Source organism: Globicephala melas, chromosome 14 (genome assembly GCF_963455315.2).
Source record: "Globicephala melas chromosome 14, mGloMel1.2, whole genome shotgun sequence".
In the NCBI taxonomy this organism is placed as follows: Eukaryota; Metazoa; Chordata; class Mammalia; order Artiodactyla; family Delphinidae; genus Globicephala; species Globicephala melas.
In genome coordinates this window covers 54,160,463-54,182,452 of record NC_083327.1, presented here as the reverse complement: position 1 = coordinate 54,182,452, position 21,990 = coordinate 54,160,463, and the positions used below count along the sequence as shown (strand labels likewise).

At 36.0% G+C, this 21,990-nt stretch overlaps 1 protein-coding gene across 2 annotated transcripts in view; it reads right to left on the bottom strand.

Moving 5' to 3' along the window:
* RSPO3 (R-spondin 3) overlaps nucleotides 1-21,990 on the bottom strand; it is a 77,415-nt gene that overhangs the window by 16,125 nt on the left and 39,300 nt on the right. The window lies entirely within an intron of this gene.

The following is a 21,990-nucleotide window of genomic DNA, read 5'->3' as shown; positions in this document are numbered from 1 at the left end:
ACAAGAAAGGATGAATAGGCAGAGTGTTCAATGCCAGAATCATACAGAGCTAGACAAGCGGTGATACCACAAGGCTTAAACAGCAAAAGAGTTTAACGACAATTCTATTCATAAAAACAGATTTTCTAGTAGGACATCAAGTTATTTATCAGACTTAGTTTGCCTTTGCCACAATTATATTGCTTTGTCAGTTTCTTTATATTCTTTTTAGTAAAGGAATCTTTGCTTTTGGTGATGATGTGATCCAGTAAATAAAACTGTTCTATATGAGGCATGGCATCATTACGTCACCCCAGCTGGAAGCAGTAAGGATACAAGGCTTACTCATGGTTCCATCACATCCAGCTTCCAATTTTCTAAGCTTCGGTTTGTCCACTGATTAATATGCACAACACATGCATGATGAGTTAGGGATGATGGATTTAGTCATATTTTCTACAGTCTGTTTATGAGAAGGATTAACTTTCCTTTTTAAATCAGTGAGAGATAGTCAGAGGGGACACACAGGCAGAGTAATGAAAGAACTGGGCAGACTTAGCCGAATCTGTCAACAATTTCGTATGGAGGAAATCATCACCGTAAATGTTCACTTCATAAAAAGAAGCAATGCTAGTTGATGTTTGGTCCTTGGCTTGGTAATCATTTATTTACCCAGGGTCCATTCAGAGAGCATTATGTAAATTGGGAGCCCTTCAAATTTCTAAGAAGCATGATCTACTTTACTGGAACAGCCGTGTGGCAGGCAGAATAATAGCCTCCCAAAGATGTCCATGTCCTAATGCTGGAACCTATGAATATGCTACTTTACATGGCAGATGGGAATTAAGGTTGCAGATGGAATTAAAGTTGCTAATCAGCTGACTTTGAGATGGATAGAGTATCTGGGATTATCTAGGTAGGCCCAGTCTAATTTCATGAGTCCTTAAAAGAACTTACAAGGAAGAAGAGGCAGAAGAGAGGGCCAGAGAGATGCTATGTGCAAAGGGCTCACCCTGCCATTTGTAGCTTTGAAGGAGAAGGAAGAGGCCCTGAGCCAAGGAATGTGGGCCGTCTATACAGACTGGAAAAGGCAAGGAAGTGAATTTTCCCCAGCGCTACTAGAAACAAACACTGCTCTGTGGACACACTGATTTTAACCTAACTAGGCATGTGTTTGTCTTCTGACATATAGAACTGTAAGATGATAAATTTGTGTTGTTTAAGATACTATATTTTTGGTAATTTATGGCAGCAGTAGAAAACTAATATGAGCCCAAACTTTGTAATGGTTTTCTTATATTTCAGTTCATAAATATATGCCAAAAATGGTTTTGAAGACCACTATCCTACTATTCAGATGCTCTAGGTAACCTGAATGGATCATCTTGGCTCTGAATAGCATCTAACTTGTCTAGACAGACTGTTAGAACATAAGCACCACAGATTTCTTTCTGGCAACTTTATTCCTCAAAATTTGGAGAAATAGAATTTACTGGTGACCAAGCCTGCAAAAAGCAGCTGTGTCAGAAATACTAATTTTTTAAAAAGTCATACCTCTAATACTTATCCAATTCTTGTGAGAACCCAAAATTTGCTTTTCCTAAAAATGATCTGATTAATTATAAGACAAATTGTGAAACAAGATGGGTCCTTCCCATCTTATTTTTTTGTATACGGTGCCTACATTTTCAGTGTCAATTTGTGAACAAGGATTCCTATTAAGCAGAAATTCATCTGGAGTGTATCATCTGCAAGATCAGCTTTAAGAGAAATGAAAAAAATGTGAAGACAGGGAGATTCTTTAAGAATGAAATTATGCCTTCCTCCATGTGCCACACCAATGTGGTTACAGAACTTTGGGGAATTTATTCCAATGTTTTCTGTACTCATGGTGTTCATTGCTTCAGTTCTTCCTATCAGAACCTCCTGAGGTCAGAAAGTTTTGCCCTTTTCAGAGACTTTTTTCAGCCAGTGAAGGCTTCTGAGCTAACCAGAAATCAAAATGGGATGCTGCATTTTGTCAGAACTGCATGTTTAGTCTGCTTTCTTAGGAATAATCAAGAAAAGTTATATGTGAAAAGACACAGATGCTCCTTTCTCAGTGATATTTTCATACTTTTGAAGTATAATATGAAAAAATCTAGTTGAAATCTAGAACAACATGTATTTTGTATATCCATGTATTTTATTGATTTATAGAAGCTCACAAAAGATAAATATCTTTTGGAAATGCCTAAGATTATATATATAATATTATTATATTATACATAATATGTAATACAAGGCAATAAATGTTGTATCATGGTGATGTTGACCCTTAGTCCAGAATGTCTTTCTTTGAAAATGTATAGTAAACAGATATTCTACTATTTATTCTGACTTATAATTGAGCATATTTATAGCATGGAGAATATTTTTAATTTATCAGACTTCCAATCATTTTAGGAAAATCTCGAAAAGGTACCTAAAAATTAAGTTGCCCCAAATTTAATCATATTACTTATCTTTCATTTTTATTATTATGTGAAAAAAGTAGGACTCAAATTAAAGTTGCCTTAAGACATATATTTTGTTATGAGTTTAGTAACTAAAAAGCATGTGTGTATATGTTAGAGAATCTCAAGGAGTTGTTTGTAATATTTAAAGTTGTTGTCCAACCCAAATTCTATAAAATGTTACTACTTAACTATAATATACCATCTACTGCTTAAAAATCTATACAGTGAAATAGAATTAGTTAACATTTCAATATTTGGATTAAAGATGACTATAGACTCTCTCATAGGATGTAAAGCCCTAGAAGAGCAGCTAAGTAAATACCTATTAATATTCTATTAATACCAGTTTCATTTCACACTTCATTTCTATTTCAGAAATGAGTCAAAGGACTGTATCCAACAGATTGAGACTAATACTAGTGAAATAAAATTTATTATTCTATTCTATCATTAAAAAACCCAGCAAAACGCCAATAACAAAAACAAAACTTTAAGACCACTACTTGGCTCTCTCTGACTCCCTTCCCTGGACAGCCATTAAATAATTGACTTTTGAGGAAAAACAAGCACATTTGTAAAAAGTCTGGCTTCTTGTGAGTCCTTTCTCCCTTTGTCTTTCATCTCTTTTACTCAAGTTATAAAAAAAGAGAAAGTAGATGCAAATCTTTTTAATTTACATTTTTAAAAACTTCTTTTCAGTTCCTGTTTCACCAATTTAGTTTTTCACCTAGCTTTGATTACTCATCTTTATAGTTCCTGACTTACTATGTTCACACCTTATCAAAAATTCTAATAGAATATAAAGTTAAGTTCTTGTGACCAGAACTTATTACTGGCATGGAACATTTGGTGCCAACCTCCAACGAATCCCAGATTACATTTGTATCCACGTCCTCTTTTTGACAGGGTACTATCTTCTGCTGTCTCTGGGCAAATACACAGGTCCTGTCTGCTGGAAGACCAGCTGGGTTTAAGAAGGAGACGGACTCTCATGGTTGACAGCTAACCAGATGAATGTGCCTCTTCTGTACAGCTGAGGTAAGGAATTGTCATCAGTGAGTGTTTGGTACAATTTGGTAGCTTGAAAGGCTGGGAATTCACATTTGTGATATTTAAGCAGATTTTAGTCTCATTGGCTTATTCCCAAGAATTGGGTAACATGTTATAGTTTTTGATGACTTGTTGGTTATTTGTTATTCTTCTAAATTCCCAAAGAATGAGCAAAATATCCAGGGGGAACACTGACATGAGCAACAGACTTAGCAGTCACTTTTGTGAGCCACCAGCCGTGGCACATCACATTAAAAACCCCAAACGCAGGCCAACCTTGGGTCAGAATTCTCCCCAGTTAGAGGAAGACTCTACCATGAAGGAAAAGAGCAAGTTCAGAAAGAGTCTTGGCTTAAAATGTAAGGTTTGAGAATCTTAGTAGAGTGGAAGGGGTGGAAACAGGTAGTGTTTATTAGAAATAAAAATTTCTAATAAAAAAGAGAATAAAAAATTTCTCTGCTGCCACAGAGAAGCACAGGGATTATCAAGAGTATAGTAATTCAGCTACAAGGAATTCATACCTTGTAACGGGTGTCACCTGAGTTAAATGAAGATGAACTTTGACTTTTATTTAAAATTAAATAAATATATAAACCCTAGAGTAAAATATTTCTTCTTTAAAATGTGTCTTGAGGTTTTTCATTATCCAAACCCTGGATTATCGTAAATTCATCCTAAATTTCTTTCCGGTGACTCCTAAGATAAAGTGCTTTTTTTTCCCCTTTCCTAGACATTAAAACACATTTCACTCTTTTTTTTTTTTTTTTTTTTTGCGGTACGCGGGCCTCTCACTGTTGCAGCCTCTCCCGTTGCGGAGCGCAGGCTCCGGACGCGCAGGCTCCGGACGCGCAGGCTCAGACGCGCAGGCTCAGCGGCCATGGCTCACGGGCCCAGCCGCTCCGCGGCATGTGGGATCTTCCCAAACCGGAGCACGAACCCGTATCCGCTGCATCGGCAGGCGGACTCTCAACCACTGCGCCACCAAGGAAGCCCCACATTGTGCTCTTTTAAAGGCTTATTCTTTCCATCTGCTTGACCATATTAAGAATAGTCATGAAAACTGGCTGACCTAAAACAAGTGGGATTTTAGGACCCAAAGAAGCTAATAGTAAGGAGTGAGCATTTAGGTCTATTCACCAAGAAAAAGGAGATAACAAGTTCCCTGACACTGGAGCTTCAATTCCTTTGTTACAGGCTTGTACTTCAGCTTCTTTTTCTGCTTAGTCATTGCTTTAACTCCCACTCTGAGATTAATTGCATGACCCTTGGAGATGAATGATCTTCCACTTAATCTTAGCCAATGCAATCTGGACAACCTCAGGGTTGGTGAGGCTCCTCTTGGGTGGTTTTCATTTGTTTTAAGAACATTAAAGTATCTCATAAATCTATATTTATTATATTGGTGAGTAATCTACTATAATTAAATATGAAATGCTGAAGACAATGTTAAGGTAACATTGGGGTCACAAACCTCTTTTTATGGTGGTTTCATGGCTGCAAAAATACCCTGGAATTTGCTTTTGTCTTTATGTCTGCATCTGTTTAACATTACGAAGCATCCAACAGCATATCATTTTCAAATGGGCACTTTATAAGTGTTTTAAAATAATAGCGATGTTTCTTGATTATAAATACACACCGCTTATAACAAAAAAATTTAAGATGAATCTTGGAGAGAATGCAGCTAACCATACCCTCATTCAATATGAAGTATCTTCACTCACCAGTATTAGAAAATTTGGTGAGCCAGTTTTAATACAGTATTTAAGAATATTCAGGGTTTAATACTAGATCTGTTCCTACTAGTTTTCGATTGAGACCAGTATGGAGGTAACAGAAATCAGGCAAAGTAATAAAAAAAAATCAGCTCAAGTCCATGAATTTGGATCTATGATTTAGAATGGACTATGATAAATGTGCTAAAATTGACCTTTGTAATACCTTCAGGGAGAAAAAGGATTTGTTATGCAAATTAATATTGGAACAAACAGTTGTTTTTAGAGGTGTTTAAATGATCAAAAAGTATAAAATTTTCCAGCCCTTTATATCATTTATGAAAAAAATCAATGTTACGAGGAAGTATTATTTGATAACTGAAGCAGTCACCTAAACAATTTTCCACTTGACTGCAATAGATTAATCATATGCAGTTGAGGAAAGTATCACAATTGCATGTTTTTCAAACATATTCTGTAAACACTAGCAAAGCTATTCCTTTGGATTTTCTGAATTTTCAATATTAAGCTAGATGCATCCCTCCAAACCTAACAAAAACTGAATACTATGCTTTGGAACTTTGTCTTCAGTAAAGGAACTCAATTTTCTAAGTTAGACAGATGAACAAAACAAAACAAATGCGCATACCCAAGATAAGAGACGCTAAGTGTCAATTATAGGGATAAAACCACAAATCAATAAATAACTCATACTAGGAAAATATATATGCTAGAGGACAAATGAATTATAGAACATGAAGAGAGGGAGAGTGAGTGTTTTCAACAAGCTGGGATAGTCACTTCTTTTTGTATTGAAATGTGCTACAAGATCTATTGACTATGAAGTTTTAAAATTGAATAAATCTTCATGCATTTGTACCTAAATTCAGGAATACAAATGAAAGAGTTACTCACTCATATGATTCCATGGCTAGTTTAAAGAGTTAAGATAAAGCTGCCCAAAGGTAGAAGCGTCTCTATAAATCTAAACACTATTTCTATCAGACATCCTTGCAAACTGGCCTAGGAAAATTTTACTGAGTACTTCAAATGTAAATCTATTGTATGGCTGAGAATAAACACAAATAGATCACAAAATGGGCTTTGTTAAAGAAAAATGTGTTGGTGACTATGTTCCCAGTTCTCTGACTCCGTATGTTATTAGTTTTAATTACCGTGTAGCACACACATACTTAAAGTTTGAGGAGAATGAAGTTAGACTAGTTACATTCTAATGGCTCTAGAGAATATGGTGTCAGTGAGGTCAGCTTGTAAAGCCATGGTCCTCATGTTCCCACAGGACAGCAGCAACAAAATAAAATCCAGCATATAAGCAGTTTCATTATGTATCTGTAACCCCGATTTCTTAACGTCCCATGTTTCTTTTGCTCTCTTCACACCTCTTGGTCTTTTCCTGATGGGAGCATATCCACTATTCAAAAACGAGATTTAGTGAAGTGTCTGTAAAAACACACAGGCAAGGCCAAAATGGCAGCCACCAATTTGTTCTTATTTCCATTAGGCCATCCTTGAATTCGAAAATCTCTAATTATGTTTCAAGTGCTTTAGAAGGCTTAATAGATCACTAGTAGGTTTTACCACATCTTAATTCTGAAAATCTGTATATAATTTAAAGAAAACATATCCATGTGTTTCTGACTAACTTGCCATTAAGCTTATTTTGTAAGCTCAATTTCATGTCTAAAAAATAGTTAAAAGCCTCTTTAAATTGTTAAGCTTTTGCCAAGAACAAGGTATCATAAACACACACACTGTTCATGGGTTGGTCTTTGACAGCCCAAACTAAAGTCTGTAAATAGCTATCTAATAATACTACTAGAGGAAATACATGCTCCCATCTTTTTGCAAACAAATAGCTTCCTGCCCTCTCTTTGCCTATTTGGAGGAGCATGCTATATATATATTTATAACGTTATAGTGAAACTCATATTCTGCTAACAGTCAGTTTCCCTTGTTTTCAAAGTTAAGCTACTATATTCTAGGAGGAATTTTGCACCAGCGCCCTAGCCTCAATCTCACGTGCCTTCAGCAGATGTCTACAGCAACTGAGAGCAGCATGTGATTTTTCCATATAGTCGTGAGTTCCCAAAGAACAAACCAAAAGTCATGCTGCATCTGCTTTATTCGTACATGCACATTGTGTTCTCTCTTGGAACTCTGTCCTCTTACAGCTTGCTTCAGGCTTGGAAACCTCCTGGGCTGGGAACTTTGCTCCATGTCTGGCATATCCACTGATTCACACGACACTTAGGAGACCATGTATACTTCGTAAATTGAGTTGAAAATCTGAACCTCCGAAATACATTTTTTAGTAAATTTCATTTTACGTCTTCATTGTTAATTTATAGTAGTTGGATGGAGTATTAATTTTCATAACCTTTTAAAAAACCAAATGAGGATCTTCATTAGGTCCCATATTTAAACATAACCCTGTGAAAATTGCACATGGCACTTAGAGCCTGAAGGTCACTGACTCTACTGACTGGCAGTGTCTTTGTTTAGACAGTGTGATGCTGCTAACATAACCATTTACTCCATTTGAATACGATGTTGGCAATTTGTGAAAACCATTTGGCTTTAAAACAGCAGTGTGATTTGAGGCAAAAGGCCAATTTGCTCATTAAGTTCAAGTTTGTTCTTTGAACAACAAAATGATTGTAAAACAGAAAGAAAGATTTAGCAGATTTCGTGATAGAAATAGAAGGTTCTCAATTTTATCAGCAACAAAATGACAATAATAATAATGGCTAATGCCAACCACATGTGTGGTGTGTATAATTTTAAAAGGTCGGAAAAATAGAAATAAATGGTCATCTTGAATATGTGTCAGAAGTGTTGAGAGAGACAGTGTAGAAAGAAGACTGGATTAATAGACAAAAGGTCCACATTCTAGTTCTGATTCATCTGTTTACTAGCTAACACGCTTAAGGTTGTTATAAACTTTCTTCAGCCTCAGTTACTTGAAATCTCACTGGACTTGGAGTCAGGTCTGGGTTTGAGTCCTGTGTCTGTTGCTTCCTATGTGTGATTTAAAGTCAACTACTCACACTCAAAGCCTCAATTTCCTCATTTTTAAAATGGAGTAGATAACAACAATGCAGACATGCCCAAAATATTTGAAGAACTACATAAGATAATTATGCAAAACTGCCAAGATTCTGACAAATCATATTCTTAAATCACAGCCCAATCATAAAGAATCTATGTCAATGGTTATGGTTATTGGATTTGAGTAAGGATATACAACCCAAGCAAAGTATTTTCTTTGGCTTTTTGTAAGGTGATTTGGGGTCCACTATAATTACCCTGGAAAACCATTTTTACTTCTTCTTTAATAACTAGAAGTCTCATCTCCATTTTAATCGTCTTATCAAGTTCCCAGGAATAATGTAACTAGGTAACAACTACTCTAGCTTTACCCCTTAGGGTCCAGTGGTGAGAAAATTCCCTTCTAGTTGTTGTACTATTTAGTGGAATATTAGGATTTAAACCCACTCAGAATTTGGATTTTTTTTTTAATTTGACTATAAAAGCTGTATATGTTAAACAACTTGATTTTAGAGAGTAAGATCAATAGTTAAGGGCTTTTTAATTATTCATAAGCTTCCTTTCCAGAGAAATGTAGGCTTGTGAAACAGGCCTTTTAGTTTAAAGGAATAGCATTTCATGGCAAATCGAATATTTAATATCATTAATTAAAAATAGTTTTATGTTTCCTATGGAACTTTGGGTTTTTGCAGTTAGAAGATTCTGGATCACATGTTGGTAGTTTTATTCTTTTCAGTATTCTAAATACATATATTCAAGTCCTTTGGGTCTCAAACTAACTTGTTTTTTTAAAATTTAGTATTGCACACACATTTTTAGTTAAGCAATAAACATCTGTCATCTGCCATTTATTAATATTAATTATAAATAGTCAGTGGCTCATGGGATCCAAGTACAGCAGCTGAGATTTTTCTAAATCTGACCTCCTTAGAGTTTATACAAAAAGTGTTCAGAGTACTTCTCCTAAGCTCCTAGCCAATTTAAGGCTGGTTTGCAACCTAGTGTTTTAGATTCTGCATCTAGCAATGAAAAATGACAAACTGACAACAATGATAAATGACAAAAATCCTGAAAAAAGCATTGTGCTAGGGGATTAGGTGGGACAAATGACAAGAAAAGATGCTCAAAATGATATGGTGCCGTTCATTAACTATTACTACAAGCTAAAGGTTATGTGTACAGTGTATGTGTTAGGAACATTAAAAATGTCATGTCCCTTTTCCATAGTTTTGTTGCTTCAGATGACAAATATGGAAGCCACACTTCCATAAATTAGTATAAGAGAATACAAATTTGGGGAGAAAGTCAAGAAACAAACAAATACAAAGCCAGGCATATTAGTATCTCCCAAGAGAGCTAGCGTTCACAGCTACTTATTTCTTGTCACCCTAAATATCCTACAGCTACAGCAACATATACCCTAAGACATCTGACATGACCTCCGCACAATGCCTTGGGGGGCACACTGACATATTTTTCCTTTCTGAGATTCAAGCAATTTTCCAAAGAAAAAATATTGTGCTATACTGTAGCAGAGGGTTCATAGAAATGTCAAGTTCAGGTTTTACCTGAGTCTAATTGAAAAACGTAAAAGATTTTATAAACCATCTTGTTTAACGGTTTCAAATAAAATACCCTAGCAGAGGGCTACTGGTTGGTTAGCCCTTACTTCAATACGAGCACTGCTATTTTCTTTTATTATTTTAACTTGTGGTAAAAGTGCATAACATAAAACTTACCTTCTTAACCATGTTTAAGTGCACAGATCAATGGCATTTAGTATATTCACATTTTTGTGCAACCATCACCACCGTCACTCTCCAGAAATCTTTTCCTTTTGTAAAACTGAAACTCTGTATCCATTAAATAGCAATTTCCATTCCCCCCTCCATGAAACCACCATTCTATTGGGTTGGCCAAAAAGTTTGTTCAGGTTTTTTATAAGATGTTACGGAAAAAGCCGAAGGAACTGTTTTGCCAACCCAATACTTTCTATCTCTATGAATTTGCTGATTCTGGGTACTTCATATAGGTGGAATCATACAGTATTTGTCTTTGTGATAGGATTATTTTACTTAGCTTTATATTCTTAAGGTCCATTCATGTTGTAGCATGTGATAGAATTTCCTTCCTTTCTAAGGTGAATAATATTCCATTGTACGTCTATATACCACTTTTTGTTATCTATTCATCTATTGATGGACATCTGGATTGCTTCCACCTTTTGGCTATTGTGAATAATACTACTATGAACATGGATGTACAAATATCTCTTTGAGACCCTGCTTTCATTTATGTTGGGTATATACCTACATACTTGGAATCGGTGGATCATATGGTAATTCTGTTTTTAAATTTTTTGCCAAACCACCATGATGTTTTCCATAGCAGCTCTGTCATTTTACATGATCAGCCTTACTAGTAGTCAGGAAAGCAAAAGGATACCATTTTTAATCCATCAGAATGGCAAGTCTTCAAAGGACTGATAACATCCAGTTTGGGCATCAGGAAATAGGCATTTCCTATTTATAAGGAAACAGGCATTTCTGATACACTGCAAATGTGAACTGTTCAAACCTTTTTGAAAAGTAATCTGGTAGAATACATTAATTTTTAAAATGTGCACATCCTTTGGTTTTTCCATCCAGTGTTTGGGACTCTATTTTATATTAGATCTCACAACTACTGAGCACTTACCAGATACCAGACACAAGTCTCAAGAGTTTTATACACACATTAACTCCTTGCTACATCACTCCTTCACTACAACTCTGTGAGGTAGTTACTGTTATCATCCCCACTTTACAGATGAGGAAAATGGGATATACAAAGCCTAAGTAATTTGCTTAAAGTCATACAGCTAGTTAAAAGCACAATTAAGATTTGAAAACAGGTACTCTGGTTCCAGAGCCTGTGTTCTAAATACTACGATGTATCGATAATACGTCTTTAACCTCTGATAGAAAGGGAGTGCATCAGTTCATTAACATTATAGAGATTTTTACTGTAGTACTAAGAGCAAAAAGGGGAAAACATTTTGCTATCCATGTGTACCATTATGTTATATTGGTAGTATGCCATTATGGTATCCATTCGTACCATATCATATATACCATCACTGACGTTAAAAATAATGCTTTTTGGGGGCTTCCCTGGTGGCGCAGTGGTTGAGAGTCCGCCTGCCGATGCAGGGGACATGGGTTCGTGCCCCGGTCCGGGAAGATCCCACATGCCGCGGAGCGGCTAGGCCCGTGAGCCATGGCCGTTGGCCCTGCGCGTCCGGAGCCTGTGCTCCGCAACGGGAGAGGCCACAACAGTGAGAGGCCTGCGTACCGCAAAAAGAAAAAAATTATGCTTTTTTGAAAATTAAACAAAGAAAAAAATAAACACCAAATCTAGAGTTGAACTGAGATGGTTTTGGTTTCCAAACTAGTTTAGTACTCTTTTACTTAACTAGGCTGGCACTGCAACTATTAAACTACTTTGAAGACTGTGAACACAAGAAGAAACAATGATTCTGTGAACATATAGTCCTTTGAAAATGGAGGAAACCTGCAGGAATGGAAGGAAAGGGTGTTAAGGCAGGAAACAAAGCAGGAGGAGGGGCACTACGGGCACACAACATGGTAGGAAGCCGAAGGGCGAGGGAGAGACATTAACTAGGAAAACTGCCTCTCCTACACATTTCAAAGCAAAATTAGAAAAACTGGACAAGCGTGAATCCACCAAAAGTTTGCCCAAGAAATACTTTAGTAAACTGCATCTCAGCTATTGAAACAAACCAATTTGAAACAAACCAAAATTCCTTTATGATTTTGGTGTTGGTTGGAAACCAGAGGAGCATGACATCAGATGTTAACAGTTTGTACTTATTATTTTGAGGAATATTTCACTATTTCATACGTCCATGGTCCATAAAAAAGTAATTAGCTATCTAATTAGCGTTCTATAAATTAGGATAATAATTTTTGTTCACAGGTTGTAATTAATTAGATATTTTAACTACTGATCCTGAGTATGCATACATTTTTCTATGACTCATTTTTGGAATTAGCAATTATTCATATTTTCCAAGTATGAGTTCAGTATGTTGATATTTCCTTGCCTAAAATGTGATATTATTCAAAACTCAGTGAAAAATAAGTTGCATTGTACTTCCAGACATTAGATTTCACATCATACAAAAGTAAAAGGGATATCTCATTTTAAAATGTATGTTTTGCATTGAGATATAAAATGTAATTGGACTCTGTTCATAAACTATTTCCTAAATCTGATCTCTTGCAAAAATAAGAAAAGCAGGCTTTTCCAGCAGAAACAACAAATAAACAAAACAAGCCTTTACAAGATATATTTTTCAATTATGGCAGCTCGGGCTCACAGAGGCTAGAGTTATGACCGGGTGGTGTATACACAGTATAAACACAAGAGTTCAGTAATTAGGTTTGAGTTAATTTTAAAGTTTCACTGGCCTGATGTATAATCAAGCAAAAGGTCATTACCCACACTGGTACATTTCACACAGAACCTCAGCAGCTAGAAATGGAAATGGACATGTCTTTACTTAAGCTTGCACAAATCAATCCCAGAAAGCCTTCATATGAGTACTGGATTCTTTTTCTATTCATTTCAGAGCCAGTTTACTCACAAAAAAAGTTTTCTAGCAAACCAGAGAAATCAGAAAAAAAAATTAGTTAAAATATTATTAGCATTATGCTAGACATGCCTCTCTAGTCTAAAACAGATGGAGTAAAACTTTGGTTACACTTTCTCACTTAAATGTTTTTTGCCATAAATAGTATTGGACAGGGATTACCCTATAGAAGAGTACAAGCTTCTAGATTTTGAGCTTTTTTTTTTTTTTTTTTTTTTGGAAGAAGATCATTTGCATCTGTTGTTTTGTCAGCCTAGCACTCATTTCTACACAGAACTGCTACTCAAAGTGGCTCACGTGTCCCTTGGCTTCAATAGTGAGCATGTGACTGAGGCAGACCAATCACAGTACTCCATTTCCTCTGCCACAGTGATGGGTTCAAGGGTAGACATGTGAGCCAAGCTGGGTCAATTTTCACCTTCCACGAGATTGGATGAATGGACTCTGAAGGAGAGAGCGCACTATCCTTTTGGACCAAGAGCAGCGTGGATATAGATTTAGGGCTTCCCAGAGCCAGCTTTCCCTGTGAGTAGAGACAGACTCACAGTAGCAGGGGAGAACAAGGCCAATAAACAGACACAGAGGCAGGATGACTTGAAATGGCAAGAAAGAAAGAAGAGAGAAGAAGATGGAGCCAATGATACTGTTCGAGCACTTAGAGCAAACTGTGTCTTCAGCAAATAGTTTACTTTTTGCTTACGGTAATTTGAAATCTGTCTTTTCAAATATCCTGATGAATATACAGAAGGTAACAGTGATCTTGGTGAAAAAGGACTGTCAATGAAAGATAAACACTCAGATATTGTTTTTCTGTTAAAATAATAATTACATACATTTGCAAATAATTTTTTAGAAAAACTGAAAAACAGTAAGAAAAATGATAGAAAAGCATTTCCAATTTAGGACATGAGGAATGGGGTGCTTTAACCAAAAGGAAAAGGGAACTGAATAGAAAATTAAATGGAAAGTGAAGTACCTGGGGAAGAGAGCAGAAACAGTGGAATAACAAGTTTTGAAGAATTTCTCATTTACACCCATTTTGTACATGTTAATGTACACTGATGCCAGCCACTGTGCCGAAAACTTTATGCTTGGATTTGTCCATTAGTACAAAAATATACCACATTCTATTTGGGGTCTGCTTTGACAGCAATGTACAAGAATTAAACCATTAGAGTGGTCTTTCCCTTTCGGTGATGCTAAAAATGATACGGTTTTAATGTAAGCAAGTTTGAGGATGTTTCTGTTTCAATGAGGTCAGGGAATTTAATTGTAACCTGGCTGTATTTGCTTGGTCACACCTCTTGGGAGGCCTGTGGCCGAGGTAACCAGTCTTTTCTGTCAGGCTGTAACAATCTACAAAGTTAGTCTGTAACACTTCTATGAAGAAGTTACTGGAGTAGATAAAAAGAGAATAAGATAATGATCTATGGAAAGAATAATTCTTTTGTGCCTTCAAATGTGGGGTGTCTTCTTTGCCAAAGAGGTTTCAGCAACACCAGCAGTTTCAAGGAGTGACTGTGTTAGGGAGGTGGGAAGGAGGACAGGAGCATGAAAGGAGGAAGTGTCTTTTTTGGTGGAGAAATGTTTACTTTGTAATTAGCAAAGGACAAGAAGGCCCTTTTGGAAACTATACTTGGGGGTCCAGAATTTAAATTTATGCTGATGCTCTCTGAGGCTCTCTCTAGGGAACCCTCCTAATTGGCAGGGATCTCAGTTGGCTAGAACAGGCTGCACATGAAGCCAGGGTCTCAGGGTCATTTCTCCAAAGGGCCTGTTAACTCAGCTCTGTTCCACAGCCACAAGCTGTACCTTTAACCCTACTTAGCCATCTCACAAAAACACATTAGCATATCAACATGGTGGTCACAGAAAAACAGATTTGCCTTGAGACCAAAACAAAAAGTAGGCAGAGATATTTCGTTTTTGCCAGCATAAACAAATGTCTTTGTAAATGTGTTAGCAAACTAATGAAACTGCAGCTACCGACAGAAGAAAATCACAAAGATGAAAACTGTCCACACAAGCATATGCTACAAGTGAGCTGATCATCGATTGTCTTTACTTTGTGGGCCAACATAAACCATGACACCAATATCTAGATTCATGATGGCAGGGACTTTTGTCTTTCTTGTCCATTGCTATATCTTCAGCACCTAAAAGTGCCTAGCACATAGCTGGTGCTTTAATAAACATGTGTTGAGTGTATGAAGGTATCCTGGCCTGGCCTTTTATTTATTCTTCCTATGCTGCCCTTTACAAACTGGAAAATACAATAGAAATAATCTCCTATATACCATCTCCTGCATCAACCACTGAGTGTTTTTACAAAGGAAGAGACACTACATTAGATAGGAAGAGAATGGTGAATAAACTAGCAATCACACTCATCTAACTGCAAACAAGAGAAAGACCTCTGTGGTAGATGGAGAAAATGGTTACAATTCTCCACTCATCCCTGTATGTGCATGCCAAGTTGCAAAGTAACTATGGGACTTCTCCCCCAAGAGGTGAAATCTATTTCAACTTTTGAATCAGGACTGGCCTTGTAACTTGCATAGAATAACAGAACATGGTGGGAGTAAAATTGTGCCAGTTCTGAGCCCAAACTCAAGAGGAACTGCTTCTTCTCTCCCTCTTAGAACCTTGTAGAACCCCTAGCCACCTTGAGGATGATAGAAACAGCAGTTTCCTCCGTCCTCAACCAGTCTACCACATTAGGGAGCCAGCCAGAACTGCACAGTGAATCCCAGCCCATATTACCCACCCACATTTACTGTTAAATAAATGGTGGTTGTTTTAAGTCTGTATGTTTTGGGGTTATTTCTTACTTATGCAGCAAAAGCTAACTTGAAACAACTTCACCCCGATGCACAGGAGCTAAACAATGGCAAGAGCATTGTTTGGTTGGGGGCTGAAGAATGCTTTGTTTACCACAGCTACTACTCTATTCAACAGACTGACCAGTGTGTGTTATGTTACATATACCAATGGGTTGAAAAGCATTAGGTATTTATAAAAATCACAAAAAGGGGGCTTCCCTGGTGGCGCAGTGGTTGAGAGTCCGCCTGCCGATGCAGGGGACACGGGTTCGCGCCCCGGTCCGGGAAGATCCCACATGCCGCGGAGCAGCTGGGCCCATGAGCCATGGCCGCTGAGCCTGTGCGTCTGGAGCCTGTGCTCCGCAACGGGAGGGGCCACAACAGTGAGAGGCCCACGTACCGCAAAAAAAAAAAAAAAAAAAAAAAAATCACAAAAAGGAAATCTCAGAAAGTATAAGCATTTGCAAGAATAATTTATTATAAAGATTGCTTTAGAACAGAGATGCTGCAGTATACACACCAACACAGCACAGAAGCCTAAACATGATTTTTCTACCACCAAAGCAAGGTAGGGACTACAAAGATAATAACAACACTTAAGTATCTTCCCACTGTGAATAAAGCCCACCGTGAATTTTGACGACTATGAATGTCCCCAAAATCTTAGAGAGCCTACGAAAATGGAATGGTATGAACTTGATATTGATTATAAAAAGATAAAAACTGCTGGTTGAATTATAAAAAATAGTATAGTACCTGGGATTGCAAAACATGAAATAAAAGCCTTCTTATTTTCTGCAGAACTTTTTCATTAACACTGAGAAATTTAAGAACATACAATGTAATTGTCAAATGTGCTCAAGGCGAGAAACCTAGTAACTGTCATTTTACTTTTTTCAAAATCTATCTAGGTGCTGGATGTGATCCTTCAGCTCCATTATTACAGAGGGAAGTAAACTGTGCATATATAAACAATCTTAGCATGGTCTTCAACCCACAAACCTGGGCAACAGAGAATGCTTGCAAAGATCCTGCCATTGTAATGTCAATGTCAGAGGAATCAATGAAAGAAATTGGCGCCTGTCACAGAGGTGATAACACTCTTTTAACTATGTGGATAATAAATTCGGACACATAGCTGTGAAATTTGCAAGCTGATTTGATGCTTCAAAGATTAAGCTGTAATTGGTGGGAAAGAAACAAAGAAGAGTAAGAGTTGAGTAATATGGCAAAGGAGAAAATATGTAATCAAATAAATCAGTGCATAGGCCATGAGTGAGCATAACTGAAAAGGACCCAAAGATGAACCATGTTTTTATGAGGATCTTCAGAGGTTAGGAGTGCCTACATCCTTCAAAAACAATAGCATACCTGTATTAATATTAAAAGCCTAATATTTAAATTAAGTTGTGGCATATACAAACTGTAATGTTTTCATCAGTAACAATGGTACTCTAGGTCTAGTTCTAGTATTTACAAAATTCAGAGAGATAAAATTTTGGAGTATTAGGTTGAACCCTATGAAACTGCTTATATTTGACCATTTATAATCAACAAAAATGGCAGTTTCATATGGTTTAACCTAGTAGATAGGAGTGTATTAAAGAACAAGAGATGACTGTAGCCACATAATTTGTCTCAGTGGAGAGAGAGCTAAATAGTGATTAAACAAACGACAGCCCTCTCCATTGGGGACATTAAATGAAAAACTGGGCTTAGCCTTTAAGAGAAAGTCCATACATTTGTATTAAGGAACATTGCTCAGAGTGAAAGGCATTATTTATTTGCAATAGACTACCTTTCTTGGAGGTTTTAAACATAGCTAAATATTTTCGTGTGGTACTGGAATATTTGAAATTCAAATAATATTAATTTTTAATAAAATTGATGATTACCTTTGTAATGATTGGGGGGCAAAAATTTCCCCTCTGTTTCACCAAATTGTTCTTGTTACCAAAGGTCTGCACCATGTGCAGGCTTCCATTGGTGGCAATGAAAGGTTTTCACTGGTCCTTCCCAAAATCTAAACAAAAAACCCATTTGGGTAAGGACTAACATGGCCTCAAAGAGAGATTGTTGAGTTTATACCAGGGTTTCTCATCTTTGGCACTACTGGCAGATAATTTTTGATGTGCGAGGCTGTCCTGTGCGTTGTGAAATATTTAGCAGCCTCTCCCCACTAGATGCCTGTAGCATCCCCCTCCTCCAAGTGTGACAATGAGAAGTGTGCCCTGGGGAGCAAAATCATGCCTGGTTGAAAACCACAGTCTTTAATGCCACTCTTATCTCAGCTCTGTACTTTGTCGAGTTTTCTCTGACCTATGTTAAAGGGCTAGTGTACTGATTGGGTGTAGGGAGAGAGCAGAAAGCTCCCATCCTCCAGTGCTTAAACAGGATCAGTGTCTGTAGGCCAGCTGGTCCTCCTGCATGAGGTGATGGTGGTGAGAGGCCATCATCAAAATTCTCCAAGCCAGTTGGCATCCTACAATTTTGAGCTAATGACTCCTTCTATTTGGATTTTGAGAACTGTTCTGAAAATCTTGGCTAAATGTCTCGTTTTGAATTTGACTGAAGCTTTAATATGAATCCTTCCTGTATAAAACTCAACTCTTCATCACTGGAGTAGCTGTTATAAAGATCTTAAGAAGCTAACTAAAAGACAGAGGTGCAAACCTGGGAACAAAGTGGGCTCATTTTTTATGTTTCCTTTTTTAAAAACAAAGTTTACTGTAACTTTAAATATAGTGCTCATGATAAATATAATGCATATTTATAATACTGGTATTTGAAAACATGATTAATAGCAATTTGTAAGTTAACATATAACACTTTTCTTCTATGTAAAACCTAGTAGATTTTACAACTGTACTTTTAATTTTGGGAAGGCACATAAGGTGACCTTCAGTATGTTCAAATAATGCAGTAATTCCCACACTTGTTTCTTCCCTGGAAATGTCTCTGGACATTTTATTTATTTATATTTTAATGGATTCTTTTTCTCCTTCTCTGCTAGGAAGGATGCTATTTCTTCTTCACACCAAGAAAGTAGACCCTGCCCCATTTCTTCCATGACTCTGTTCTTCTCTCTCCTTTCTATCCCAAGATCATGTACTACATGTAATTAATTAGGATCTTATTCATGCAATTCACCAAAGAACAAAATTTCTTTCATTCTTTGTGAATTGCCTCAAAACCCATTACCTACAGGAAATTCTCTTCAGTTAATTAAAGGAATGTACAAATGAATGAAAAACATTTTGGTGATCTTCCTTTCTTTGCACCCTGCCTTCCAACCCAAACAAAAAAAATCACTCTTTTGCATCAAACGGGGACAAATATATGCTCCCCTGTTCTGTTTCACTTCCCCTTATCTAAAATGGTTACAAGCAATATATCAAAAGAGTTAATAAGTATGAGTTGGCAGCCATTAAAAGTGCATTTTCTCCTTGTTTACTTCTATTTACAATATATTGTTTTAAGGCATATGTGATACTAGTGTACATGTTAGCCTTCATAATCTCTTAAAATAAACGTTATATATCTTTGACATTTAAGATATATAAGTCAATTGAGATAGGCTCAAGCTAGAAACTACTGCATTGGTAATAACTTCTTATTAAAGCTAGTAATTGATGGAGAAGTTAAGATATTAAAAGGCAGCATGCCAGGTAAAGGGAAATAATCCTAAATGTGCAAACAAGTAGTACATCAGATAAAAGTTTAGATTTGGGGCTACAGAAATGACATTTATCTCCTCAGATTAACTAACTATAACTATTCTAAGCATGAGAAGAATATTAGTAAAGAAAAATGTGTGTATGTGTAAGATTTTGCAACCAATTTTTCATATATATATGAAAATTTCATACATACAAATATGCATCTCACAACTAGAATAATCCATTCTGTTACTAAAAACTAGTTCCTCCTATTCAGCTTCTTCTTTGTGTACATTTTAGAAAGTCATTTCTGGATCTTATCATTCTTCCCTGGAGACCTTGCCTTTGGCAATTACAACACAGCAGAAAAATTCCTGAACACATGCTCCATACCTTTTCCAAATATGAGTTATCTACTTCTGTCTATTGTTAACCTCTTGGGCAGGGAAGATAGATGTAAGTTTAAATTCAAGATTTTCAGGCTAAATTTTTTTTTAAAAAAACCTTATCTTTTAGCTTTCTCATCTGAAAATGCTCAGCCATGAATCTAAATGATGTTATTTTATGAATCTACAATCATTTAGGTGCAGCTCAAGTAATAGCTATTCTAGTGGTAGGAGAAATCATGTCTTCATCACTTTATTGTGTTTATATTTATCACTATTGTATAGCTCTGAGATATACAGTATAAACAAGAAGACTCTGGGTAGTGTTATTATTTTGATGTGATATTTGATACAGTGGCATATCCAGGGGTCATAATTACTTTTCTATTTGGTTTCTTCATATTCAAATAGATGTATTTTTGATATTTGAGTTACCATTAAGAGAAGTTTAGAAAACTAATAGGTTAGAGAAGTAAGGAATGAAGGGAGAAGTGGTTACCTTCCTATCTTAAATTTCTAGGCTACTTGAGAAATTATTTTTGACAGACATATAAAAAGATGAATGAAAATTAAATAAAAATGGAACTAAATCTTGAATTTAATTATACATGTAATCCACATTTCCTACTTAGTAGTCTATGGATTATCAAATTTGAAAAAGAATAAAGCACCTAAAATTTTCTAGTTGTATAACATTTTCTTTGTAAACATAAAATGCCAATGTATCCTACTCAGAGGAGAAGAAACAAGGACCAGAAAGAAATTTTTAAGTCAAGCTTATGTTACAGGTTACTATTTTAAACTTCTTATGGCATTACTTATCTTAGTTGTTGCTAGTTTAAAAACTAACATTTTCAATGTTAATGTTTAAGTCAGTGCTAGCAAAATATATTAGAAGACCACATCCTCAAATAAAAGAAAAAAATGTAATTAGTATCATAATTTAATTTTTCTATTGGATGAGATTTTCTTCACTTATATTTTAAAAGCAAAGTATACTAAATACTGATTAGTAATGTAGAATCTTTGTGGAAAGAATAATATGAACAAAGACCACCTGTAAGTCATTAAATTTTAAGAAAATTTAGTAAACATAAGTAAATGTACGGCTATGGGAGCTTACCAACAAGTAGAGTGATGAAATATTTTATTTCCAAATCCAACTTTTAAAATCTAAGATGTTTTAAATTAATTGGTAACAAATGCCAGAAAGACCTTTTTCACTAGCCAACTTTCATTCCTTAAACCTAATTTTAATCAAAACCTCCTATAAATTTACAAAAACTTGAAGTTCCCTTAAAATAATCCATGTATTCAAAAAGCTTATCACATTAACTACTTGATTACTAATGGCAACGACATGCTGTATCCATCCTGATGATGGTCAGTTTGGTCTTTCGGTACAGTGAAAGACACTGCAAAGTACGGGGGACCCAAGTCCTTTCTTGTACGAGCAAAGTTCAAGTTTTCACAGCACCGTCTTCTGTGTTTCCATCGAAATTTTCCACACACCAAACCTCCCTTACTATGTGATATTGTGATTATCTGCTTAAACATCTCAACCTTTCACTGGACTCTGAGTATAACTTCAGGATAGGGATGGTACTCTATTCAGTTGTGAATCCCCAGGGCTTAGCACTATGTGTGGCCATAAAATAAAAATTCAATAAAATGATGTTGAATGAATGAATGAATGACATAAACAAAGGAAGTTCAACTACAGAGTCAGCCAAGCTGCAATTAATTGAGAGGATCATTTATAGGCTCACCAATAGCTACATAACATATTTGTAGGCAGTGGTGCTGAGGATTAGTGAGAAAGATGGAAAAATTATATTTTAAAAGTCAACAACTGCAGATCTTCTATATGGAAGTTTAATCACCTTAAAGCATCAGATTAAATGATATATTTTTCCTTGGCACTCATACGACTTCAGAACAGCCCTTACACAGAGTTATTTAATATTGATTTGGTAGGTTCTATAATCTGATGTATGAAATTACTGTAATATGAAAAAAAAATCTGGGGATAAAATGTCACGAATGCTTGTATTATACTTATAAAATATGTAACCTTTAAAACATGTTTAGCTACAAAAGTTTAACACCTAATTGCACTACTTTGGTTTGTAGGCAATGAAGAAAGGAGTAAGCTGAT